Source organism: Petaurus breviceps, unplaced genomic scaffold (genome assembly GCF_028583685.1).
Source record: "Petaurus breviceps papuanus isolate PSGF00001 unplaced genomic scaffold, PetGlider_PUasm1.0 172, whole genome shotgun sequence".
NCBI classification, from domain to species: domain Eukaryota; kingdom Metazoa; phylum Chordata; class Mammalia; order Diprotodontia; family Petauridae; genus Petaurus; species Petaurus breviceps.
In genome coordinates, this window is record NW_027185755.1 from 999,705 (window position 1) to 1,008,280 (window position 8,576).

General features: G+C 39.3%; 1 long non-coding RNA gene across 1 annotated transcript; it reads right to left on the reverse strand.

The window, feature by feature from the left end:
• Positions 1 to 110: 110 nt before the first annotated feature.
• LOC138157345 (uncharacterized) lies at positions 111 to 2,853 on the reverse strand. The gene is made up of 2 exons (XR_011167374.1): positions 2,265 to 2,853; positions 111 to 2,133 (listed from the first exon to the last, which is right to left on the reverse strand). It is a non-coding gene; the product is annotated as an uncharacterized lncRNA (long non-coding RNA).
• Positions 2,854 to 8,576: the final 5,723 nt, after the last annotated feature.

Genomic DNA, 8,576 nt, shown 5'->3' on the forward strand with positions numbered 1-8,576 from the left:
CACAAGGTAAGTAAAATTGGAAATTGCCATTCCATTTTATAGATGAAACTGGGGCTTTAGAGGGGTTGAAGTGACTTGCTCAGTGTAATGTAATGCCAAGGAAAGGCAACTTCCCAGGTTCAAAATACCAGCATAGGTGCTCTCTATTTTATTCAGTAACAAACCCAGAACAGAGAAGATCAAAACATGACATCATTCAAAATACAGCATTTACTAAGTGTGATTAAATAATCTCCAAGGCCTACCCCACCCCAGGACTTTCCAATCATTCAATCAATTACAAAGTCTCTGTTCCAAATACTTCTCCACCCCTAGGCTATACCTTAATTAAGTCCACCACAAAGCCCCTCTTCTCAAATGGAGATTAGTTTCCAAACATAAGTAAAATACATTCATTTGCTCAACCATAGAACACAAAAAGGTCAAAAGTTCCCCACCCCTGGATCACAATTGAATCTACCCCAGAGTTACATCAAGTTTAAACACAGCACTTAATACCCAAATGGAGCTCTTTTCTTCATCTTGACACGAGGCAAGTTCTCAGCAATCTTAGTTCCTGGAGAGACAAGGCTTAGCAAGGCCATAAGATACATTGCCAGTCCCTTCATGAATTTATCCTCTGTCTGTAGAACAGCCCTAGAACCCCTGAACACATTAGCAAAGCCCTCTCCCAGGATTTCTGTAAACATACAACAAGAAAATCCTTCTTCAGGGCTTCTGAACCAACAGAAAGGCTCCCAGACCCCTGCAACAACAGTACTGTCCCTCACCAGTGGACAGTATTCATTCTGTCTGCAGGACAGTCTCCAGACCCCTGCAACAACAGTACTGTCCCTCACCAGTGGACAGTATTCACTCTCTGTCTGCAGGACAGTCTCAGGCCTTCTTAACCAAATGCCAGGTTCCAGGACTTCTTCAACAGGACAGTCTTTCACCAGTGGACAAATCTGGCAAAATAACATCAAAACAGACAGACAAAGTACCAGCAAAACAGCCATGTCTCCTCAGTCCTTGGCAGCTCAGGGGGCAGGTCTCAAAAGTCCAGGGCAATTCAAAGCGGCCACCAGCAATCCTCTTAGTCTCTCTCTCTCTCCACGAGGTGCTGCTTCCAAAAAAAAATCTTCCGCCTCTCTCCAGTGTCTCTCCAAATCTACGTCACCAGCTCCTCCCACTTCAGGACTTTCTTTTCACATCAACAAGCCCATCCCACAGGTGGGATTAACAAACTCTGGGTTTTAATACAATCAATTTGAAAACCAAGCCAATACAGGGGAATCTTTAATTGCCATTACTATCACACTCAGTCAGAGAGCTAGTAAGTTCCAGAGGTAAGATTCAAACGCAGGTGTTTCTAACCCCAAATCAAGCATTTTATCCACTATGCCATCCTTCCTTAAGCAGTTTTTACAACTCAGGACCTGTTTCTTCTGCAAAATAAGGGGACTTGACTAGATAATCTCTAAGGTGCCTCCAAGCTCCAAATCACGTGATTCATGGGGGTAAGCTGATTTTATGTCTTCATGGTATGTGAGTGAGAAGGGCCTCTTAATTATAATTAAGACCAACTCACTTGGGTACTAATAACTCCTTGTCTTCCTGGGCTAGATGGTAAGATTCCTTTCTTGGATTTCCTGGAACCTTCACAATAGTCAATGCCAGAGTTGGAGAGGAGAAATGAGTATCATTATCCCTTTTATAGATGAGGAAATTGAAGTTCAGAAAAAGCTGAGGGGGGTGGGGCAGGGGGAGATTTGACGAAGACCAGGAGCAGAATTGGGACTAGAATCTAGGTGTCCCTAACTCTCAACCCGGACCCTCAATGAGAACTGAAGCCTGGAGAGTTCTGGTAGGAGTGACTGCTCACCATTGGTGCTTTGAAGGGAGTGTGGCCCTCAAGGCTTCTCTCTGGGTCTTTTCCAGTGGGTTGGGAAGCAGAGATGCAGATCTGATTTTGGGATAGAGGAGCCCAGTCTTGTTCTTCTTGCCCCACAAAATTAGTGACTCTGCCAGCCTCCTACCCCCAAGGCATTCAGGGAGACTGTAAGGCCCAGAGAGGGGCTATATGCTAATTGTTATGACATGGGGCCCATTGTGTTGGTCTCTCAGGGAGCAGGGTTGGGGAACAGGTTTATCCTTAAAAAAAAAAAAAAAGACAAGAGAGGAAAGAAATGAGAAAAAAAGTCTGTGCACTTGAACTTCTCTGCACACATATTCTCTGGGGTAATCAGTCAGCCCATATGTCTGAGTGTATGTATTGTCCTTACCTCTGAGCAGGTAAGGAGGGCAGAGATGGAGGCTTGTTCATTTTGCATCTCTTCTTTCTCTCCTCTTCCAATATCTCCCCCAGGGCTCTGCACGGAGGAGAAAAATTTGTTAAATACTTGTAGTTGAATGAAAGAAAATCAAAAAGAGATGAAGATTGAGGAGGGAGATTATCAAGCAGGAAGGAGAGGAGGAAGCAGGGAGAAGGAGGAAGAGAGGAAGACATTAAAGAAAGAGATGGAAAGAAGGAAAAAAAAAAGGATGGAGGTTAATAGAGGAGAAAAGGGGAGGGACCAGGAGCAGAAAGAAGGCCTTGAAGCAGGGAGGAGAATATAATGTCACTTCATATAACAGTGGACTCCAGCCTCCAAAAGTCATACGACGGCTGTGGGAGAACTGGCTGGTCCTGTGTGCCTGCCTTGTTTGCAATCTTTTTGGCTGGGCGACAGCTGTGTTTAGTCATCATGGAATCTGGGTCAGCCTGTCACAGCTTCACTTGCCCAGGACATTAGGCCTGATCTGGCACTATAGGAGTCTAGAAACTGGAGTAGAGAGATGAGAAAGGGAAGAAAATGCAGGCTCTAGTCTTCCTGTGGAGGGGTTTCCAGTTGGCTTGGAAGACTTACACCCTTGGCCCAGAAGTAATGCTAGGCTGTGTGTACTCAGGCCCAAAGAGGCGGACCAAACAGGCAGGTTGGGGCAGCTCAGAAGTAGGTATTTCTGGGAGAAGCTGGGTAGAGCGGATAGGTGAGAGAGAAGGTTTCTTGATAAAGTCAACATTAGAACTAGACTTTGAAAGATGGGGAAGGCAGTGAAAAGAAGGGCGCTGAAGACAGGACTATTTTGCCACTGCAATGAACCATGTACGTATGGAAGCATGGGGGCTTTGGTGGCCCCTGCCACCTTCTCTGTTCCAAAGCATACAGCCTCCATAATGGCTTTAACCATGGGGACAATTGGAGGCTGAGACAAAAAAAGCCCCTAGAAAGTGGGAGCATGACCAGAACAGGTGAATAGCTATGTTAAGAAGGGACGATAGCTACTTCCTCTTCTTTGATGAGAACTGGGGACACTCCCTCCCTGTTTCATGATTTGTCTCTCATACAGAACCTATAAGTGCCATTCTCGACTTCTTAAAGGAGTCTGTCGATCTTTTCTATTTGCCAGATGTTCTCAGAAAGTATCCAGTTTCTCTAATATGAGTTCATTTTGTGCAAATGTGTCTTCGAGGGAAAAAAAAGTAAAAGCCCTAAGCTAGAGGCTTAGGTCACTCCAGGACAGAAAGAGGGAGTAGATTCTCTTTACCATTCCTGGAATTTCTACCAGATGAGAGCTCCAGGTATAGCAAAAAGATTTTTATTAATAGCCTATTATTAAATTCAACAGAATCAGAGCTCAAAATGAATACAGAAAGGCCTTGGGATCCTCTTGGGCACCAATGAAGAAACAATGCTCTGGGAGGAGAAAGTTTGGTAAGTGGAAGCAGGAGAAAACTTTTCTCAGAAGCATGAAATTCTTCTCTACCACTGTAGGCCAGGCTTTAAGAACCCTTGCAAGGATCAGAGGTAAGGCTGGTGACTAAAAGCAAAAAGGCCACACATATAAGGATCCCTGAAGGGAGTATAAATCTGTCTATCTATCCACACATGTTTAGGGGTCAGAGAGAGGGAGGAACATGTTTTCCTCTTTAGTACCCCCCCCCAATTTTTAAAATACCCCCCACACCCCTATCTACTGTTTGGGTTTTTATTGTTGCTGTTTTTTAGATCTTACACAGAAATATTTACCTCAAAAGGTATAATCACAGCTATATGAACTTACTGGCCCAACATGTGGGAGACATAATCCCCCTCTTCCCCTTTGCACCACCACCACCACCCTCTGGGGAGGGGAAGGGTTTAGGTTCATAGTTTACCCTCCAGTCTAACCTCCAACCCCCTTGAGTCCCAGGCATCCCAGCTTCTCAGGGTTTCCATGCTAACCTGACTGGCTTACCATCTTGCTTGCAGTCCTGGCTCCAAGGTCTCCCTGGCTTGAACGAGCCTCTGGCACCTGAAGTTAGCAAGAAGAAACAACAGGACAGAAACAAACACCCCCAAGCCCATTCCTTAGGACTGAGGGTAAAAGAGAGGGAGCAAGGGAAGGGAAGTCCTTTCTTCCTCACCTATTCAGTTCATGGAGTTCATGCTAGGGGTGAACTGTGATCTTCACTTTCTGGATGCAACAAATTGAGATGCTGAAAAGAGTAGCAGAAAGAGTGGCAAAGACATCAAAAGGTTCAGTCTTGCCAGTTTTAAAGACAAAAAGGAAGCCAGTCAAAGGGGGCTAGCCCTACCCACATGGTAGGAGATGAAGTTAGGCAAAATGGGCACGTTCAAAGGCCTCTCAAGACAATCTCTGGGCATGTCCAGAGAAGCCCAGGTTTCACATTTCCCACTGTTTGAAATTTGCCACCCCAGGAAAATAGGCAAGGATGCAAAAAAAAATTTTTTTTCACAGTCCTCATCCCAAATTCTGAATATTTCTCTATGGTCTCTGAGGAGGCATAAACAATGTCCTTTTACTTACTTTCCCAGTACCATGCCATCAGGTTTCAAATACCATATGCAAACCCATATGTACAGATGAAAAGCATAATATTCACAAAATACAAAGTTTTATGGATTCACAGAACAGGGACAATTTCACAATGTTCCCCAAATATGCCAACAACATAAGAAGTAATTTAGGAAGTTTGGCAAATACACCTGCTTAGCTTTTACTTTATAGAGCCTTTCTCACCCCCCAAAGCAAAAGAAAGAACAAAGACAAAGAAAAATGACTTCCATCTTGTTAAACTGAAAGTCTGGTTAAAGGAGGCAAACAGGCTAGGTGATATGCAAATTCATATTGTTTATTCCCTTAAAGTTAGACAAAACCAGCAAACTTGTACATACAAGGAACCAAAACCTAAGTTTTGATTGCCTGAACAGAAGAATGAGAAAGCTTACATACATTTTAGAACCATCTCAATTCAAGGTGGCTGTGTCACTCAAATTTATGATCCCCATAAATGTTTAATCATTGTATGAGAAAGGAATTTTCTTAATTGGATAGGCAGTAAATACAATAAAATAAGAAAGTTGACAAAGTGTTAATTGAAATTATGACTCAGGGCATCAATGTTTTCTTTACCATTAACATACCATAACATAGTATATGTCTAAAAAAATATTAAGAGAAGAAAAAGTCCCATTACTCAAGTTAGTGCCATGGGATAAGGGTCTCATCCCTAATGACCATAAAGTCGGCCCCATCTGCCTTTGTTGACATAGGAAGAGTTATTCTCTGAGTTGACTCAGAGAACAATGAAGTTGTTAGGTCCAGGCTCTTCTGGTAGATTTGTTCAGGCCCTGGTCCTTATTGAGGAAAGCAGGAGCCCTAGTCACAGTTCCAGGGCCAAAAGGGGTGCTGGCACTTGTGGCTGCAGGGGAACAAGGTCCCTTCCTGGGAAAAGACTGGAGCACAGGCCAGAACAGTGATCACACCTCTCCTTGGATCATAACACCTTGGAAGTACCAAAATAGACTCCCAGAACCGGCTCTGAAAGCTGCAGGATGGAAAACATAAAGTTTGGGAAGTACCCTCTTCAATTTTAACACGAAGTTAAAAGTCAAAAAAGAGGCTGGAAAAATGAACAAAGAACAAAAAATTAACCTAACCATAAAATTTATTTTGGTGACAGAGAAGGTCAGAACAATTGGAGCAGAATCTATTATGCTTCAGCTGAGGTTAAAAAAAGGGAGGGTGGGGTAGCAATCACTATCTCGGACAAAGCAAAAATAGATCTAATAAAAAGAAATAAGCAGAGAAACTACATTTTGCTAAAAGGTACCATAGACAATGAAGTAATATCAATACTAAACATATATGCACCTAGTGGCATAGCATCCAGATTCTTAAAGGAAAAGTTAAATGAGTTACAGGATGAAATAGTAAAACTATACTAGTGAGGGAACCTCAACTTTCCCTTCTCATAGCTACATAAATCTAACCATAAAATAAATTTAAAAAAGTGAAAAAGATGAATAGAATTTTATAAAAGTTAGATAAGATAGAGTTCTAGAGAAAAATGAATGGAAATAGAAAGGAATATACCTTTTTCTTGGCTGTACGTGGCACCTTCACAAAAATTGACCACGTATTAGGGGATAAAAACTTCACCAAAAATGCAGAAAAGAATATTAAATACATCCTTTTCAGATCACAATGCAATAAAAGTTACATTCAGTAAAGGGCCATGGAAACAGAGATGAAAAATTATTTGGAAACTAAATAATATAATCCTAAAGAATTAGTGGGTCAAAGAACAAATCATAGAAACAAATAATTTCATTAAAGAGAATTACAACAACAATGTGACAACATATCAAAATTTATTGGATACAGCCAAAGCAGTACTTAGGGGAAATTTTACATCTCTAAATATGTAAGTCAATAAAATAGAAAAAGAGCAGATCAATGAATTGGTCATGCAACTCAACATACTAGAAAAAAAAAATCAAACACCAAATTGAAAATCCTGAAAATCAAAGAAGGGATTAACAAAATTGAAAGTAAAAAAAGAAAACCATTGAACTAATAAGTAAAACTAAAAGCTGGTTTTATTTTTTAAAAATCAATAAAATAGATAAACCATTGACTAATTTGATTTTTTTTAAAGGAAAGCAGAAAACCAAATTACCAGTATCAAAAATGAAAAGGGTAAATGTACCACCAATGAAGTCATAAAATTAAGGCAATTATTAGAAGATTTTCCCCAATCATATGCCAATAAATCTGGCAATCTAAGTGAAATGGATGAATATAAAAATGTAAATTGCACAGACTAAAAGAAGAGTAAATAGAATAAATAACCACATCTTAGAAAAAGAAATTGAATAAACTATCAATGAGCTCCCTAAGAAAAAATTCCAAGGACCAGATGGATTCACAAGTGAACTTCATCATACATTTAAAGAACAATTAATTCCAATACTATATAAACAATTTGGAAAAATAGGCAAAGGAGGATTCCTACCAAATTCCCTTTTCAACATAAACATGGTGCTGATATCTAAACCAGGAAGAGCAAAAAGAGAGAAAGAAAACTATAGACCAATTTCCCTAATGAACAATGATATAAAATTTTAACTAAATATTACCAAGGAGATTATAGCAATGTATCACAAAGATCATATGACATGACCAGATGGGATTTATACCAGGAATACAGGATTAGTACAATATTAAGAAAACTATCAGCATAACTGACCATATCAATAATAAAAGCATCAATTATATGTTTATCTCAATAGAGACAGAAAAAACTTTTGACAAAAATACAACACTCATTCCTATTAAAAAAAAACACTAGAAAACATAGAAAAAATGGAGTTTTCATTAAAATAATAAAATAGTATTTATCTAAAATCATCAGCAAGCATTCCCTATAACGGTGATAAGGTAGAAGACTTTCCCAATTAGATTAGGAGTGAAGCAAGGATGCCTATTATCTCCACAATTATTCAATAGTATACTAAAATGCTAGCTATAGCAATAAGAGAAGAAAAATAAATTGAACGAATTAGACTAGGCAATGAGGAAGCAAAACTATCACTCTTTGCAGACGAAATGATAGTATACTTAGAGAATCCTAGAGAATCCACTGAAAAACTAGTTGAAACAATTAATAACTTGAGCAAAGTTGTAGGATATAAAATAAGCCCACATCAATCATTAGTGCTTCAATATATTAACAACAAAATCCAAAAGGAAAACATAGAAAAAGAAATTCTGTTTAAAATAACTAAAGACAACATAAAATACTTGGGAGTCTCCCTGCCAAGACAAACCAAGGAACTACATGGACACAGTTACAAAATACTTTTCTCACACAAATAAAGATAGATCTAAACAACTGGAGAAATATTAATTGTTTATAGGTAGGCTGAGACAATATAATAAAAATGACAATTCTACCTAAATTCATTTACTTTTTTAGTGCCATACCAATCAAACTACCAAAAATTATTTTATAGAGCTAGAAAAATAACAATAAAATTCATCTGAAGAACAAAAAGCCAGGAATATCAAGAGAGTCAATTAAAAAATGTGAAAGAACGTGGCTTAGCAGTAAGAGATCTCAAACTCATTAAAACAGTTTGATACTGACTAAGAAATAGAGTAGTTGAACAGTAGAATAGATTAGGTACACAAGATACAGTAGTAAATGAACATAGTCATTTATTGTTTGATTAATGCAAAAATCCAAGCTTTTGAGACAAAAATTCACT